Source organism: Episyrphus balteatus, chromosome 2 (assembly GCF_945859705.1).
Source record: "Episyrphus balteatus chromosome 2, idEpiBalt1.1, whole genome shotgun sequence".
Taxonomy (NCBI): domain Eukaryota; kingdom Metazoa; phylum Arthropoda; class Insecta; order Diptera; family Syrphidae; genus Episyrphus; species Episyrphus balteatus.
In genome coordinates, this window is record NC_079135.1 from 32,883,522 (window position 1) to 32,903,101 (window position 19,580).

The window sequence follows — 19,580 nt, forward strand, 5'->3', positions numbered from 1 at the left end:
CCTTTAATATTATCAACAGGAAATACCAGAAGGGGTTTGAGCAACAATAGGTATATTTAACAAAGTGAGAAAAAGGATAAACTTTTTGTTCATTATGTAAAACGAAAAACGCCGTAGGAAGAAAATCTACCTAATAAGCTTAACATTTATTTGTTTCTCCATAAAAGGATAACAAAATACCAAAAAAAGAAAAAAAAGAAAAAGGATTTTTCTACAAGATTCCATTTCAGGCAAAAATTTTGCAAACAAAATTTGAATATAAAATTTTCTTCTCTTTTTTTGCTGGTTTTGCCTTGATCCAATAAGTATTGGAAATGTTATTAACCTTTTTTTTTTTGTTATTCTGTTGTGTGTGTGCAAAGAAGTGTGTGCAAAAAAAAGAAAGAAAGGATTACCATCAAAACAGCAGCAACCATACCATCACATCACCATACCACAATTGAACTTTATTATACCAACCGTTACAGAAACTTTTTAACTTGAAAGTTTCACTTTCGATTTGAATACCTACCAACCTACCATCTACCTTGAAAGTTTGTTTATAGTTTTTGTAACAAAAAAAAAAAAAACAAGAATATTTTCATTGGAAATGATTTTTATTTTGTAAAATAGGTGAACTGAAAAACATTTTGTTGTATGGAATTGAGTTTTATTTTTTTTTTTTTTTTTTTTTGTATTGAAGAAATTCGAACTTTTTCTATTAATCCAGTCAAATAAGGGTTTAACCTCGGAATGAATGTTAGTAGAAATTTTTTTTGCTCAATATCTTCCTTTTGCCATTCTATAACATATCTCAAAAGTCTAGAAAAATCTCATGTCCGCTTGTCGCGATTTCAAGGTCAAATCGCGAAATGGAGATTTTCAAAATTAGCAAAAATAGGCTATGGTAATATATACACATATGATACATGATTTCAAGGTATTTTTTAATGCTGATTCCAAAAAATCTAAAATCAAGACAATCTGACCTCTCTGGAAAAAGTTATACCTGTTTTTCATCTGTCAACTCATATTATTATAACAGTTGCAAACTTACTGCCGAAAAACCCTTAAAAGTTATGGTAGATGAACCAAATTTTGCATGAAGATTTTAGAATCCATCATTATTAAAAATCAAAACAATCCATTACAAAAAATATAGATACCTACGAAATAATGGTATTTTTTGATGGAGGGGCAAATTTTAGGATATGCACTAAAGAAGATTCTTGTTCATCTTAGGAATAAGTGCTAATAGGCTAATTTTTTCATTTTAATCTTTGTTTGGATATTCTTTAACTACCCTCAAAAATCTAAAAAAATCTCATGTTCTCAAGTCCTAATTTTCTTGGTTTGAAAATAAGATGCAGATTTTAAAAAATTAATAGGAAAAGTTTAAATTTTTATGTGTATACCAACATAAGCGACATGATTTAAAGGTATTTTTTAACACTTATTCCAACAAAACTCACAAACAAGTCAACCTGATCATCCCTGAAAAGTAATGCACCTTATTCATGTTGATCTGACACAAATATCTGAAGTGTAGTTTTTCAATTTTTTAAAATCTGCATCTTATTTTCAAACCAAGAAAATTAGGACTTGCGAACATGAGATTTTTTTAGATTTTTGAGGGTAGTTAAAGAATATCCAAACAAAGATTAAAATGAAAAAATTAGCCTATTAGCACTTATTCCTAAGATGAACAAGAATCTTCTTTAGTGCATATCCTAAAATTTGCCCCTCCATCAAAAAATACCATTATTTCGTAGGTATCTATATTTTTTGTAATAGATTGTTTTAATTTTTAATAATGATGGATTCTTAAATCTTCATGCAAAATTTGGTTCATCTACCATAACTTTTAAGGGTTTTTCGGCAGTAAGTTTGCAACTGTTATAATAATATGAGTTGACAGATGAAAAACAGGTATAACTTTTTCCAGAGACGTCAGATTGTTTTGATTTTAGATTTTTTGGAATCCGCATTAAAAAATACCTTGAAATCATGTATCATATGTGTATATAATACCATAGGCTATTTTTGCTAATTTTGAAAATCTCCATTTCGCGATATGACCTTGAAATGGCGACAAGCGGACATGAGATTTTTCTAGACTTTTGAGATATGTTATAGAATGGCAAAAGGAAGATATTGAGCAAAAAAAATTTCTACTAACATTCATTCCGAGATTTACCCCTTTTTTCTCCTTATTTTACTGTATTATATTGTTTGGGATCAATTTGTTGATTTTTTTTTTTTTTATATAAGTTTCTTGCAACAAATTCAAAAGTTTTTGGTTTTTATTTCAAGAAAAAGTGTTTCAGAGAAACTAAGTAATCTTTATTTATAAAGAAATATAACTTTTGATTGGGAAAAAAGATTAGAGACAAAATCTAGTGATGAATAAAATATTTTTTAATGGTCTACTACTAGATCGCCCGTTGCTCTTCTACTTATAGATTTTTAAAATTAAAGCTTTCCATTAATAAATGATAATTGTACTGTGGGCTTGAATTGGTATTTCGATATGCACAAATATCTTTATTTTTAAGCTGGTAGTATTGTCTCTGATATATGTACTCAATCTCGAAACAATATAGAAAATTTAATATACAAAATAAATGAATACCTACTTAAATATACTTAACAGAACAAAGCAACTGCCTTAAAAAGCATAGAATAAAGCTTTATTAACCAAAAAGTAGTCAAATCACAACAAAAACATAAATGTAAAAAAAGGAAGCTGAAAAAATGCTGCCAAAATAAGCACAGAGATATAAAAGTGTATGCCAAGTTCCACGGTTGGGTTTTAAATTTGTATCAGTTATATTTTGATGGATTAAGTAGTGTATTTTGGGGGATTCTGGACCCTCCCAACCTCCCAAGCTCTCGTACAAAAATTTGTATGGAAGGTATAGGTAATCTACTACATTTAATGGTGACTATTACCAAATTTTGGGAGGTATTTTGTATGTGTTTTTTAACAGATTCCGTGGTAATTGATAAACCAGCGGCTGTGTGTAGCATCTAAAACCAGAAGAAAAAGAGGAAGAATGACAAAAAAATCTATATTTAGATCTTTATGAGGGAGTTTCATACTTCCAATTAGACAATACCTTTACATTGATTGAAAGAGAAGGCTAATCATATATGCACACATACACTTACAATCCATGCAGCCCAATCTATTACTTTTTTTTTTTTTAGGTGAGCACAGCTCAAAGAAATCCAACTAGAAAAGTGTATCCCACAACCAATTTATCACTAGAAATCCAATCCCACAACCAATATTCCAATGAAAATACAAATGGATCTAGAAATCCAACCAGTGACAATTACTACCAATTGGAATTTCTGAACTTACTCTAACATCGGTGCACACATCATTTTTGTATTGGGTGGAATGGGAGTGACATAGATTTTGAATTTACGAGCTACCCAACCAAATAAGCACTATTCCAACAAGAATTTAATTTTTACATGGAAATACAACCGGTACCAAGCACAAATCAAAGAAATCCAGCTAGAAAAGTGTATCCCACAACCAATTTATCACTGCAAATCCAATCCCACAACCAATAATTTCATTGAAAATACAAATGGTACCTACTAGAAATCCAACCAGAAAATTATTCACAATTCTTGGTGGCTGCGTGTAGTATTTTAAACAAGAAGAAGAAGAGCAAAACGGGAGGAGTTTGATACTTCCAATTAGAAAATACATTGTCATTGATTTCAAAAAGTAGAAAATTATATAGGGACCCATGCACCTGCAATCTATGGAGAGACATCTATTTGCTTCTTCTTTTTTTTTTTTTTTTTTTGTGATGGACCAATAGTTGTATTGAAAAGAAATTGTGAGCATATGTATCGACATGAACGATCATGATCGTTTTATGTAAAATATCCAAGTTCAATATTAGCGTTGCATGTTGTAACATGAAGTAAGAAAAATGAATTAGGATCATCTCTAATAGATATATAAACATTTTGTTGGGGATAATATTATGATTTCGGTGATGTGGTGGGGGAAGTGTCAATATAATGTACCTGTGTATGGGATGCGCGATCATTTTATTACGGTCTTACATTTTATTAGTTTAAAGCGGTTCAAAAGCAGTTTAAAGCGGTTTAAAACCAGTTTAAAGCGGTTCAAAAGCAGTTAAAAGCGGTTTGCTCTGAACGTCATTTTTCGGGTTATAAACGCCACGTTTTGGGTTATGTTTAGGTTCTGAAATCCGGGTTTCGGGTTATGAACGCCACGTTTTGGGTTATGTTTAGGTTCTGAACTCCGGGTTTCGGGTTATGAACGCCACGTTTCGGGTTATGTTTGGGTTCTGAACATCGGGTTTCGGGTCCTAAGCATCGTTTTGGGTTTTAAACGTCGTTTTTGGGTTATGAAAATCGTGTTTGGGTTCCAGTAAAAAAATAAAAAAAAAAAAAAATAGATTCTTGTTTCCTCATAGCAAAAGTTGAACTGCATATAAATGAAATCTAAGAAAGAATAAAAACACAAGTTTTTTTTTCTTTTTTTTATTGATTTTATTGTTTATAATGTTTCAAGTTAATAACTAAAATTAAATACAAAATTGAGAAATCTTCTTTCTTTTTATAATAACAACAATAATCGTCTTATCATATAAACTTAAAAATATTTCGTATAACATAAACTATTATTTTATATCTTAAGTCTACGGAAAATAATATTCTTCTACTCGCTTGCTACCCCACGCTAAGGTTTTATATGAATTTGGAATAACAAATCTTTTATCGTCATCATAAGTGAGAGTGATTTTATTTATTAATTGCGTGTATATAAAATGCTTATTACTTCTAAAACAATGCATCGTTTTTAATAAGGATTTGGATGGGGTATTTATACATTCTCTAAAATCATTTAAAGTTACTTCGTTAGCAACAATATTCTTTTTGATTCCTTTTATTTTCTTTACTATATCGTCTTCAGTTACAATGCAATATGACTTGGATTTAGTACCTACAAATTCTAGTAATAGTTTTCCTGAACACTCATCTTTAAACTTCCCTAAAACTTTCTTGTTCACTCTTGGAATGTTGTATTGATTTACCTCTGGGTAATCGCTAGTATCAAAATAGTCTATATTTTTATTTATATCATCATACAAATCCCTTGTTTCAAATTCATAAATGAATGAATCTGTGTCCGTATATAAAAGGTTTAACTTTTCCCCATATTTCACTTTCATAAAATTATAATGGAAATCATACATTAATGTTTTAGATAAATCCAGAACGGAAAACCCAACATAAATAGGCTTGTCATATTTAACCTTTAATCGGTTCATTTGAATTACTACTAAGTCTTCATGTATTATTGACCGGCTATGAAAATTAGGTTTACTAATCAAAGAATTAGCTCCGAGACGTTTTCCAACACTATCCCATTTGGTAATAAGCTTTACATCTACTCTCTTATCAACATTCTCCATTGTTTTTCCAAAAACACTGTTGTTCATCAGTTTATAAAAATCTTTTTCGAAATCATTAGTTGATAGAGTCCTCAAGTGAGTATTAAGATCGATATACGATTTTAGCCAAGTGCTCTGGTTGAATTCCAGCACCTTATGGACTTTTTTCAATATAAGACCATTTGAAAGACATTGCTTTAAATTTCGATAATGAATTACATATCGTGTTTTATCAAACTCATTTGCAATTAGTTTTGTATTCTTCGAGTTTTTATATGGAGGTTTCAAGTTTTCAGGGCAAAATGGTAAGTCGTTATGCAGATCATGTAAATAATCAGGATATTCTAAATCTACACATAAAATGTATCCTTTATTAGAATTATCGGCTATTGATTCTATATCTAAACTGTTTGAGTCTTCATCACTTAGCCATCTGAAATTATTAATTGGTAGATATTGACTCATTGCCCATCCATACAAGTTATTTACGTCGAAATATCCTAAAAATGTTGATTTTTTCGTAGCATCAAAGTTTGGCATAAACTTATTATTTGCTTTGGCATATCTTCCGGTACATTGGCTTAACCCTCCTCTTATACCTTTTTGTATAAAATGAATCATATCTATATCGGTAAACAGCTCTAATTCTACTTTGGTACTCTTTAGCATTGCATCCCAACTTAACCCAGGTGCTGTATAATACTGACAAGGATCAAGATCATATGTTTTAATACAAACATTGCGGAAATTCTCAAAAATATCAGCTAGGAGCATCACATCTGTTTTTAAATAAACATCACTGTATTCTCCTAATAGTCTAAGAGCCAGGAGCAGATTTCTTGCGTGAGAGGTAACCGATTCATATGAATGTCAGAGGTAGCGTGGGTAATGGTGATGACGAATACCTTAGTCTGCCTGCATTTATTTGGGCCGTTGTCGAGAAAAAGCGCATCAAAAGTACCATTTTTCTGAAAATCGATTTAGTGAGGGTAACCACTTAAAATTTATTGATAACCAACGCCACACACTCACTGATAACAAATATACCAATGGCAGACATTTTAAGTGTGGCCAAACCCCCGGCAGACTGTCCCGAAAATGCGTTTTTTTTTGCGTTTTTAGACTTTGGGGTAACCACCTAAAATTAATCGCATCCTGTAGCGGGGGACTCCCTGATAACAAAAACACCCATGGCAGACATTTTAAGTGTGGCCAAACCCCCGGCAGACGGTCTTGAAAATGCAGTTTTTCTGAAAATTGATTTATTTAGGGTAACCACTTGAAATTAGTCGCATCCTGTAGCGGTGGACTCCCTGATAACAAAAACACCCATGGCAGACATTTTAAGTGTGGCCAAACCCCCGGCAGACGGTCTTGAAAATGCAGTTTTTCTGAAAATTGATTTATTTAGGGTAACCACTTAAAATTAGTCGCATCCTGTAGCGGTGGACTCCCTGATAACAAAAACACCCATGGCAGACATTTTAAGTGTGGCCAAACCCCCGGCAGACGGTCTTGAAAATGCAGTTTTTCTGAAAATTGATTTATTTAGGGTAACCACCTAAAATTAGTCGCATCCTGTAGCGGTGGACTCCCTGATAACAAAAACACCCATGGCAGACATTTTAAGTGTGGCCAAACCCCCGGCAGACGGTCTTGAAAATGCAGTTTTTCTGAAAATTGATTTATTTAGGGTAACCACCTAAAATTAGTCGCATCCTGTAGCGGTGGACTCCCTGATAACAAAAATACCCATGGCAGACATTTTGAGTGTGGCCAAACCCCCGGCAGACGGTCTTGAAAATGCAGTTTTTCTGAAAATTGATTTATTTAGGGTAACCACTTAAAATTAGTCGCATCCTGTAGCGGTGGACTCCCTGATAACAAAAATAACCATGGCAGACATTTTGAGTGTGGCCAAACCCTCGGCAGACGGTTTTGAAAATGCAGTTTTTCTGAAAATTTATTTATTTTACTTTTTCACATAACTCGCGTATTATTGGACCTAGCAGAAAAAATTGTAAAGCAATCTTAAAGATAATTGAATTTCCTACAGAATATGTTAAATAAGTTTTTTCGATTAAACCTTCGGTTTAAGAGTTAGGGTGGTTTTTTTGAAGCAAGTCAAAGGGTGATTTTCTTATTTTCGTCATATCTCTTTTATTTGAGCTTTTTTAAAAATTAATTTGGAGTAAAAGTTGTAGATCTTTTTATTACCTTCATTTATTACATTAACGGTTTTTCGATTTTACAGACCGTTTTCGATCTGTAGGAAAAAAACTTCAAAAAGTTTGCAATTTTTTATATAGGAAAAAGGTTCTACATAGTACAGGGTAATTTGCAATAGATGTAACAAAAAACCTAGGCGTGTAGGTTACACTCAGGCAAGAAAAAAATTGTATAGTTTTAGGCGGGGAGGGGCAAAAAGATTGCAATTTTTTATATAGGAAAAAGCTATATAAAAAATTGCAAACTTTTTGAAGTTTTTTTCCTACAGATCGAAAACGGTCTGTAAAATCGAAAAACCGTTAATGTAATAAATGAAGGTAATAAAAAGATCTACAACTTTTACTCCAAATAAATTTTTAAAAAAGCTCAAATAAAAGAGATATGACGAAAATAAGAAAATCACCCTTTGACTTGCTTCAAAAAAACCACCCTAACTCTTAAACCGAAGGTTTAATCGAAAAAACTTATTTAACATATTCTGTAGGAAATTCAATTATCTTTAAGATTGCTATACAATTTTTTCTGCTAGGTCCAATAATACGCGAGTTATGTGAAAAAGTAAAATAAATAAATTTTCAGAAAAACTGCATTTTCAAAACCGTCTGCCGAGGGTTTGGCCACACTCAAAATGTCTGCCATGGGTATTTTTGTTATCAGGGAGTCCACCGCTACAGGATGCGACTAATTTTAGGTGGTTACCCTAAATAAATCAATTTTCAGAAAAACTGCATTTTCAAGACCGTCTGCCGGGGGTTTGGCCACACTTAAAATGTCTGCCATGGGTGTTTTTGTTATCAGGGAGTCCACCGCTACAGGATGCGACTAATTTTAGGTGGTTACCCTAAATAAATCAATTTTCAGAAAAACTGCATTTTCAAGACCGTCTGCCGGGGGTTTGGCCACACTTAAAATGTCTGCCATGGGTGTTTTTGTTATCAGGGAGTCCACCGCTACAGGATGCGACTAATTTCAAGTGGTTACCCTAAATAAATCAATTTTCAGAAAAACTGCATTTTCAAGACCGTCTGCCGGGGGTTTGGCCACACTTAAAATGTCTGCCATGGGTGTTTTTGTTATCAGGGAGTCCCCCGCTACAGGATGCGATTAATTTTAGGTGGTTACCCCAAAGTCTAAAAACGCAAAAAAAAACGCATTTTCGGGACAGTCTGCCGGGGGTTTGGCCACACTTAAAATGTCTGCCATTGGTATATTTGTTATCAGTGAGTGTGTGGCGTTGGTTATCAATAAATTTTAAGTGGTTACCCTCACTAAATCGATTTTCAGAAAAATGGTACTTTTGATGCGCTTTTTCTCGACAACGGCCCAAATAAATGCAGGCAGACTAAGGTATTCGTCATCACCATTACCCACGCTACCTCTGACATTCATATGAATCGGTTACCTCTCACGCAAGAAATCTGCTCCCGGCTCTCGGTCTATAATGTTTTCATATTAAATGTGCTCCACACTATCTGAGCATGTGAATAATCCTCGTCTGTTATATCTGAGGAATTTAAAGTGCTATAAAAAGCAGACTTGAGAGGTAGTTTTGTATCTTTCAATTTTTCAGCTGATGAAACATATTCATATGGGAAAACTCCTTTTTTCATGACCAAATTAAATTCTTCTTCTTTCTGAAAAGCTTTTTTAGTTTCAATAAATTGATTTTGATTAAGGTTCTTTGACAATTTGTCAATACTTGACGCCATAAATCTCAACGAATCTATGAATCTGAGCTGAATACTACTATTGTTTATACCTGTTTTGATGTGTTTTGTAAATGAAATATATCGTTCCTTGTTTGCCGGTATAACATCGATTTTCTCATCACTATCACCAAATTCTTTAACAATAAAGTGAGAATCATAACCACTCAAGTTATGTAAAATAACTGGAATAAAATCAGGTATTTGATATTTTAAATTGCATTCTGAATGAGCAGCACCTCGAAATTCCCCTGTTAAGTGATCATGATCCCTAACACGATTTTCATTTAGGTTATCACCACAGATGGAACAATGTTTAGTATTTTTAAAATCAGTTTCTTCTTCCTTACTTAGCGTTTTCATTGGAATTACTAGTTTTAAAATTGAACTGATACGCTGCGCATCTTCTTTTAAACTATTCATAAAAACTTTAGCACAATCATCACCCCGGTATAATAAAAATTTACTTAATGAATCATCATAATTACATTTTATATAGTATGCAAAGCTAAAAGGTTCATGCATTTGAATATTGGTTGAAAATGATTTTAGAGGGTTTGGTAAACATGTATCAAAAGGCTTTAAAGCTGCTTCAAAATCAGCATATATTACAAAAGGAACTCGCATTTTTTTATAGAAGCTTTTAAATTTTAAACAATTATCAATGTCAGTTGGTAATATGGTGTGCACTTTATTACAATCATGTTTTAAATGCTCATTTAATTGATTTTCGTTTCGGAAATATAATAAACATCCATCACAAATCCACTTTGTACAACGATGTTTTGAAATTTGATTGCTTACTAATCTATTTAAATTTTTAATCCAACAGTAATGTCCGTTTTTCTCGTTCTCTAAATATAACAAGTTAATATGTTTTTCTTTTTTCTCACTAGTATAAAATAGAGGTCCAACAAGGGTATTATTTTCTAGACCATACACATTAATACTTAGGTTATTTAATTTCTCAAATTTTGAAATATTTTTCATACTCATTGGAAGCTCCACACCGTTTAAATTCAGCACTTCAGTGTAGTGAGGATATGATGAAACTCTATCTGCGTGTTGTTCAGGAGGATAAAAAGCAGATACAATCGCCCATGCAAAGCATGCATCATCGTTGTTCTTAACATTTATGATGGCATGTTTCAATTGAATGGTCCTTGGTAATTCAATATAAGATGCTCCACGCATAGGATTGTATTTATTGATATTTATTTCTAGGTATAACACTTCCTGCAATGCCCATCCACTATCGCGTTCTTGGAATTCTTCGCTTTTTGATGTGATGTCTTCAGTAAACTTTCGATACATTTTTCTTAAATCAGTTGACTGGTTTATTACTTCATTTTTTGTATTAAATGACTTAGTATCTGTAACTGTTTCATCGCTGTTATCCTTAACATATAGTCCAAACATTTCGAAATTAACTTTTAAAACATTTTGCGCCTGTAGAACTTCTGTTATTAGTTCCAAAATTGTACACTCTTGCTTTTTCATAAAGTCTTTATAGTCGATATGACGATCACAATCTCGAATTCTATAACTTTTGATACGGCTCTTAAATGCGGTGCAGATCACTTCAACGTTATCTATATGCTTATTAGAAGCATTAGTTTTATGCAAATTGCTGTTAAGATGTCCTTGGAACATAGATTTCTTTATATCCAATCTACAAAAAATGCAGTGTTTCAGCTTATTGTTCAAATCATTCTCGATTTTAATTCTTTTCACTTGGATGTCAGATTCTGAATTTTTTCTTTTGTTTGACATCATATTACATGGAACTGTCATTTGGTGATATTTTTTTAAATGATATTGGTAGTTTCTAGAGTTGTCGAAGATCATACCACAAACATCACAAAGCACCGAAAGTTTATTCTCATGATTTATTTTCATATGACGCACATAGTTATCTCGTCTTGTGAAGGATTTCTGACATTTATCACAACTGTACATTTTGAATTTTATGAAAGTTGAACACACCGCTTCGATAAACTATACTTAATTCAAAACCCTTCTTCACTTGGTAGTTTGAAAACGAATGTTCTTTTGTAAAATTAAACCAAACTCTTATACATTTACCCCCACCACTTACCTTAAACATTTCATCTATAAACCGTTTACATTATTGTTACTATCTCTATTCTTATTCTAAAATTTACATCAAAAACGTGTATGAGTGAAACAACAATAGTGTCGGCAATTACACTTAAAAAATATGACCGTAATAAAATGATCGCGCATCCCATACACAGGTACATTATATTGACACTTCCCCCACCACATCACCGAAATCATAATATTATCCCCAACAAAATGTTTATATATCTATTAGAGATGATCCTAATTCATTTTTCTTACTTCATGTTACAACATGCAACGCTAATATTGAACTTGGATATTTTACATAAAACGATCATGATCGTTCATGTCGATACATATGCTCACAATTTCTTTTCAATACAACTATTGGTCCATCACAAAAAAAAAAAAAAAAAAAGAAGAAGCAAATAGATGTCTCTCCATAGATTGCAGGTGCATGGGTCCCTATATAATTTTCTACTTTTTGAAATCAATGACAATGTATTTTCTAATTGGAAGTATCAAACTCCTCCCGTTTTGCTCTTCTTCTTCTTGTTTAAAATACTACACGCAGCCACCAAGAATTGTGAATAATTTTCTGGTTGGATTTCTAGTAGGTACCATTTGTATTTTCAATGAAATTATTGGTTGTGGGATTGGATTTGCAGTGATAAATTGGTTGTGGGATACACTTTTCTAGCTGGATTTCTTTGATTTGTGCTTGGTACCGGTTGTATTTCCATGTAAAAATTAAATTCTTGTTGGAATAGTGCTTATTTGGTTGGGTAGCTCGTAAATTCAAAATCTATGTCACTCCCATTCCACCCAATACAAAAATGATGTGTGCACCGATGTTAGAGTAAGTTCAGAAATTCCAATTGGTAGTAATTGTCACTGGTTGGATTTCTAGATCCATTTGTATTTTCATTGGAATATTGGTTGTGGGATTGGATTTCTAGTGATAAATTGGTTGTGGGATACACTTTTCTAGTTGGATTTCTTTGAGCTGTGCTCACCTAAAAAAAAAAAAAGTAATAGATTGGGCTGCATGGATTGTAAGTGTATGTGTGCATATATGATTAGCCTTCTCTTTCAATCAATGTAAAGGTATTGTCTAATTGGAAGTATGAAACTCCCTCATAAAGATCTAAATATAGATTTTTTTGTCATTCTTCCTCTTTTTCTTCTGGTTTTAGATGCTACACACAGCCGCTGGTTTATCAATTACCACGGAATCTGTTAAAAAACACATACAAAATACCTCCCAAAATTTGGTAATAGTCACCATTAAATGTAGTAGATTACCTATACCTTCCATACAAATTTTTGTACGAGAGCTTGGGAGGTTGGGAGGGTCCAGAATCCCCCAAAATACACTACTGGATTACTTGGTAAGTTTTCAAACAACTTTCAAAATTGGTAATTAGAAGAAAAATTGCCAAGAAAACAAACCTAAAAATGGGATTTCAAGCATCTTTATTACATAATATCAGTGATATCCCTACCACCAAACCTAGAATAACGACTTGAGCAACTTATTATATATTTAACAATGGAAACTATTGTCAATAATATATGCACAATTAGGTCGAACGTACTTGCTCTTACATAATGTTGAAAGCTGCTTAAAATATTAGCTCTTTAGAAATAAATAAAAGATCTTTTTGAGACATTTAAAAATAAAAACTTTCAAATCAATACAAAATTTGGTTTAAATTTACAAAAACATCCCTTTAATAATTGGTTTTGACCTTAAAACCAAGTATGCCATTTTTTAAATTTTGTTATGATAAAGAATTTTTGAACAAAAATAAAATTGAAAATCTTTAGAGCTATAAAAAATATATAAAAAAATATCAAAATTTTTTTCAATAACAAATTTGGTATGCCATTAAATATGTAATATTTTTTAAGTGCTTTTTCAAAGAATTGATTTTTCAAAGAAAAAAAAAAAGAACTTGAAAATGTTTTTTTTTTTTGTTTTTAATTTTTCTTAAGTTTAATATTAAAGCTACCTACTTTCTTATTTTTTATTGAAAGCGGCATGACCTTATTTTCCACATTTCCATGTATTTTTTTAGTCAAAATCGTTAGACCTGTTTTTGATAAAAAAAACAACCATTTTCACAGCTACAATAAATAATTTGTATTTTGTTTTTAAATAAAATGCACGACTGGGGTCGCACGTACTTGCTCTTATGCTTTAAGTTACTCTAATGTTAAAGCTTTTTATTCAAGAAAATTAAGAAATTTTAAAATTTGATATTTTCAAGAAATTAAAAAAAAATAAAATGTTTTTTATAATTAATTATATATCGTTTTAAATGATCTTTCACAAAAAACCAAGTATGCCAGTTTACTTTTTGTATAAAAGGGAATTTTTAGAAAAAAAATTTCGAAAATCGATAGAGCCTTCTCAAGTAGCACAAAAGTCTAAGATACACCAAAATATTTGGTGTATTTTTTGCACTTTCGTGATATGCATTTTGAATATAAAAAATACACCATTTTCTCGTATAAAATAAACTCCGGTGGTTAAAAAAATATACCGATTTTGGTGTATAAATGGCACTAGTGGTATATTAAATGATCTGTTTTTGGTGAAAATTATCCCTTTGAAATTGAAAAATACACAATAAATCTATGGATAAAATACACCATTTAAATTATTCTGATTTAAAATTTGAACCAAAGTTTATTTTTTATCTCAAACACTTTGATGAATTCTAATTCACACCATTTCTTATGAAATAAATGAAAATGAATTTTTATTCACTTTCATAATATTGCCATAAGAAACCAATGGTTAAATATGATTTTGTTTGCCAAATTTTAAAACGTAACACATTCTATCTACTAATTTTAGATGCTACCCCCTCTAAAAATCGAGCGCCTCAAAAATGTCAGTGAATTAATGATTTTTTTTTCGATTTTAAGAATCCATTTTTCAAAAATTAAAATTTTTTGTGTTGTTTTACATTTTTTTAAGAAAAGTTATTTTATAATGAATCGAAAAAACTAAGAATGCGGGACTATTAGGTCGATAAATATACTATTTTAATAAAATAATTAATCGCTGTCTTCTATTTTTAAATGGCGTCCATTGAAAAATATGGCGTCTCCCACATATGCATTTTGGTGAATTTTATGTCCACAGGGTGTGCTTCCTACACCAAACAGAGTGTACAAAATAAACCGTTTTGGTTGATTTCAGAATCAAATAATTTTATGCACCATTAATGGTATATTATAAAAACAACTGAATATCGGTGTATTTTTTGCACGGAATCTCAAAAAAATGTTGAAATTTTGTACAGAAAAGACAGTGGTATAATTTTTATACCAATAATTTTGAGAAATACACCATATTTTTTCAATTTTCTCAATTTTACACCAAAATTAATGAATTTACACCAATTTATACACAAGTGTGCTACTTGAGTTTTAAAAAAAAAAATAATTTTTTATATATAAAAATTTTCTAACATTTTTCAAAAAAAAAGTTGGTATGCCATTTTGAAGTAATAATTTATTTACGCATAAAAACGAAATTTCAAAATTTTTCTAAACACGTTTTCAAAAAATTGATTTTTCAAAAAAAAATTTTCTAAATTTTTAACATTACCTTTACCTAAACAATTTTGTATAAAAATTTTCGTTGAAATCGGGATATTCTTGAACGAGATATCCATAAATAAAAAAAACCGTTATATGACAGGTACCGTTAATAACGGTAAAAAAAATATTTCTTTTATTTAGAATGTTGGCTTTTATGTGTACTACTACACTCAAAAATTTTAATGAAAATCGTTAGAGCCGTTTTTGAAAAAAATGTACTTTTCTATTTCCGTTATATGACAGGTACCGTTAGTTTTGGTCCTAAAAAAAAAATTTCAATTTGTCCCCTAGGGAATCACCCAAAACTCTTAACTACCAAGTTTGAACAAAATCACTCGAATAGTTTAGGCTGTAGCTCGAGGTACATACAGACAGACAGACAGAATTGCCGTACCCACTTTTTTGGCATTCTCCATCATCGTAATGTCATGTAAAATTGTTATCTCGAGTTCGATTTTTTTTACGAATCCTAAACTTGCCCTATAGTACCTATATCGCAAGTAAAAATGTATAAATTATACTCCTAAAGAAGCCGAAAAAAGCCAGAAAAACGTTTGGAAAATTGAAAATAATGAATAAGTTTTTTATTGATTGCATTCATTTCTGAAAGATCATTTAGCCCAAATATTAAATTTATATCATTTAATAACCATTTACATTTTGATAACGAAGAAAAAATAATAAAAATTATTTTTATTTTAAATGGAATGATTGAATATAATCCAAAGCGTTTTGCCCAGTTATCTGGTCAAACCGTTAATTTTTTGTAAAAACAAAATTTAAATTACCTCTCTAGGAACAACTAAAAACACTATACTACCAAGGAAAATTGCTTTATTTTAACATGGTTCGTAATAATTTATGAAAGAAACGTGTATGCTCAAGATAAAGATCAACAAAGACGGTTTTAAGTTTCTTTTCAGAATGTTCTAATACCTTAAAGCCCGTGTTGTCTTTAAGAGCCATCGATTAGGAAATTTGGGTTTTTTTTTATTGTCCTTAAGCTTTTTCTTGTCATGACTATTAAATACAATAATTACTGAACACATTTGAATATTATGTATTTCTACTAAATTACACATGTTTTCAAAATTAAGCCAAATCGAGATATCAAAAACTAGACTTACATTTTAATAAAATATACATGCTTTTTCCATCTGTATGCCATATTTTTATTTTGAGAAGAATTCATTAAAATGAAAAAAAAAAAAATAATAAAAGTAGGTAACATGCGTAAATTTCTATTAAGCATTATTATAAAATAATACCAATAAAATATATAAAACTCTTAAAGACACTTTGATATGCTCAAAGTATTTAAGTTCAAAAACATACACCTTTCAGATCAGAAAGGCTTATTCTTAACTACTCCTTCTATAAACAAATTTTCATATTATGCTGCGCATTATACACAGTACACACACATGCATATTGTATGTACCTATAGGGTAAATTAGGGCATTATGGCATACCTAAGCACAAACTCAAATAACTTTACTACGGACTACAATTTTTACTTCAATAATTTTTTTTAATTAAATTTCATAAAAACGTAGCATAAATAAATTATTTAAGAATAAAAATTCAAGCTTTTTAACAAAAAATAAATTAAATTAAAAGTAGTCAAAAAAAAACCATATTGCCCTATGTACGGGCAATATGGCGAACCCCATTTACTTCGGAACCCTTTAATTTTTTTACGTATATTCAGCATTTCTGAAATATAATTGTAAATAAGTTTCATAAAATTAACGTTAAATTGAGGTTATTTTCAAATTTAAAAAAATGCAGAGTTACTTTTGAAATTAGTTTTACATAAGGGCATTATGGCGCAGTCGGGTATAATATAGCGCCATAATGCCCTTATTAAATCTGCGCCATATTGCAAAATATACACATATTCACAAAACTCCAAAAACTAAACACAATTCTTACTTCAGTTAAAATATAACAAGTGATATAACCAAACCAAAACTGTACTCTGCGTTTCACTCTTTACAACAAACACGTGCACTGTATACTTACCGAGATACACACAAACATAAACAAAGCGATATTATATTGGAACCCAGAACCGGTATATTTTTTTTGTTTTCTTTTTTGTTTGGCACAAAAATAATAGCACTGACCTGCGGTCGTCACAAGGTTAGTGTTCTACGAAGGCCAAAGTTTCTGCATTGGTTTTATTTAAATGCGAGTATTGGAAGTATGATAGTTGAGAGGTGCGCCATAATGCCCGGTGCACCATAATGCCCGAAGTTACCCTACCTGCACAAAGCCAGAGCTCTCTTAACGAACTTTTAGTTTTGGTTTGTCTTCTACCACCAGTCGGTTAAGCAAGTTTAATTTTAATTCGAACTTCATCTTGCTCGTTGACTTGCTAAACCCACACGAAAAAAAAAGGAAAAACACACGCACACATACAGATAGATAGCTGTAAAGAAAATTAATAAAGTCAAAATGCAAAAACAGCTTATCTCGAATCAAGTCGTTTGCATTATTATCCCCCACTCTCTTTTGCTGTCTTTGAACTTTAAGCTAAAACTTTGTCAAGAATTTCTAAAGACCTTGGCTATTAGATATGAATATTTCACAAGAAAATGTTTCCTTTTCCTTCCAAAGGGAAAACAACAAAAACTCAATCCTTGCATAGAGAGAAGTTTCAGGAAACTGCATGAGTGTAGTTTAACTATATGCTTTTATGTTTATTTTATAACCATATTATGGTTTTTGTATAAATATTCATCTGCTATCTATCGATTAAGTTTCTTCGAATAACGTAACAAAAAGCAAGTAGCTAGGTAGTATCTATGGGAGGAGCACTCTGAAAGTATGTTTTTCTGAGAATATAATTTTGTATTTTATTATAAAAGTGCATTGAAAATCTATATTTTTGATACTTGGTATGGAATACCTATCGCTGATTAAAGTTTTAAAATTTCTCGCAAAAGTAAGAATTTTTTAATATTTGTAAAACAAAATTTTTGAATATGATAATCGAAGTTTGAAGTTACTTTATAATGACCTGAAACACTGAAAAAATAACAGTTTTTCTTATTCCTGAAAATTTTAGGAGATTTTTATCTAACTTTTTTTTATGGTCAAATTACTTGTTTGAGATTTCCATAAATAAAAATCATATTTAACCCCTTAAATAGTTTAGTCCCCTAAATTGAACTTTTCATAATGCGGTTATACTTATGCAAAGTAATGTTTGTAGTAGATAGAGATACCTAAATACGACTTGGTGGGACAGTCATTTACAAAGAAGAGAACCGAGTTCAAAATACTACAACACAAGATGAATAGGGTGACCTCCGCACCACGCATAGTAAACAAAAAGGTATACAATAACAAAGCTTCTTATGAACAAAATTTAAAGAGAAATAGTTTTAAATGGACGCACAGTGTGTCGTCCCCTTATGAAAAATCACTTTTTTTTTTTGTTAAAAATTAATATTTTTGCTATTAAAATATAATTTAGAAGTGTGAACTCATATGAAAACATATTTATCTTAGAAAATAACCCAGGTTATATAATCAAAATATGCTCCGAAACATGAGTACCTCGGAAATCGAAAATATTTTGAGGAATTTATGGGAATCTTTGAGAGTGTATATTTCACGTTTGGTAATTGTTTGAAAAATTTTGTTAATGTTATTTTGTTCATTTGAGTGTTGTTGTAAAACGTATAACAAAAAAAAATTAAATTTATAAAATTATATATGAGTTATTAAAATTTCTTTGATAAATGGCAAAAAAAAAAAAATTTAATTTTTAAACTTAATTTAAAAAAAAACATATAAAATCATATCGATCATTTTTTTATATTATTTTGACTTAGGCCTATACTTAATATTGGCAAAGTTTCGTCTGCTTCTGTTTGCGATTACCAGAGATATTCACATTTATGTGCTACGAGTCAAGTACTCAAAATAATTCATTTTTTGAGAAACATCTTCAAGGGGATCACAAAAATGAAAAAAATCGATGTTTTTAATAATTTTTAGCCATACACAAGTAACAAAAAGCTGTTTATGTAATTAAAAATATTTTAAATAATGTTTTCAACAAGAAAAAAATTATATTTTTCTGCATACTAAATTTTTAATATACATAATTACTTGACCCGGCCACGCTCTACTGTGTATTATAGCGTATTTACCAACCTCGCCGATATAAGAATTTACGAAAATGCAAATAAAACGTTATTTCAAAATTTGAAAGCGATTGACAAAAAACTATTCGAGATTTGCTATGAAACGCAAATAAACATACGATTTTTTTGTATAGAGAAGATAAACAAAACAAGTTGACTTCAACTTAAGATTTCTCAAAGTAGAAAAAAGATATTGAAAAGATTTAACGGGCTTTAAAAGAAAACATTTAGTTCTTTTAGAAACTGTCACAAATTTATTTAAAATAAATCACCACGTTCAAGAACATAACCTCAAAAACTTTTAAAAAACCACATTTCAGATTTTCTAACGGGAATATTTTAAAAACGTGATA

The 19,580-nt window shown here is 30.6% G+C and overlaps 1 protein-coding gene across 3 annotated transcripts in view; it reads right to left on the reverse strand.

The window, feature by feature from the left end:
• Window positions 1-19,580, reverse strand: part of LOC129912198 (uncharacterized) — a 254,318-nt gene that overhangs the window by 36,713 nt on the left and 198,025 nt on the right. The gene's annotated exons all lie outside the window — the stretch shown is intronic.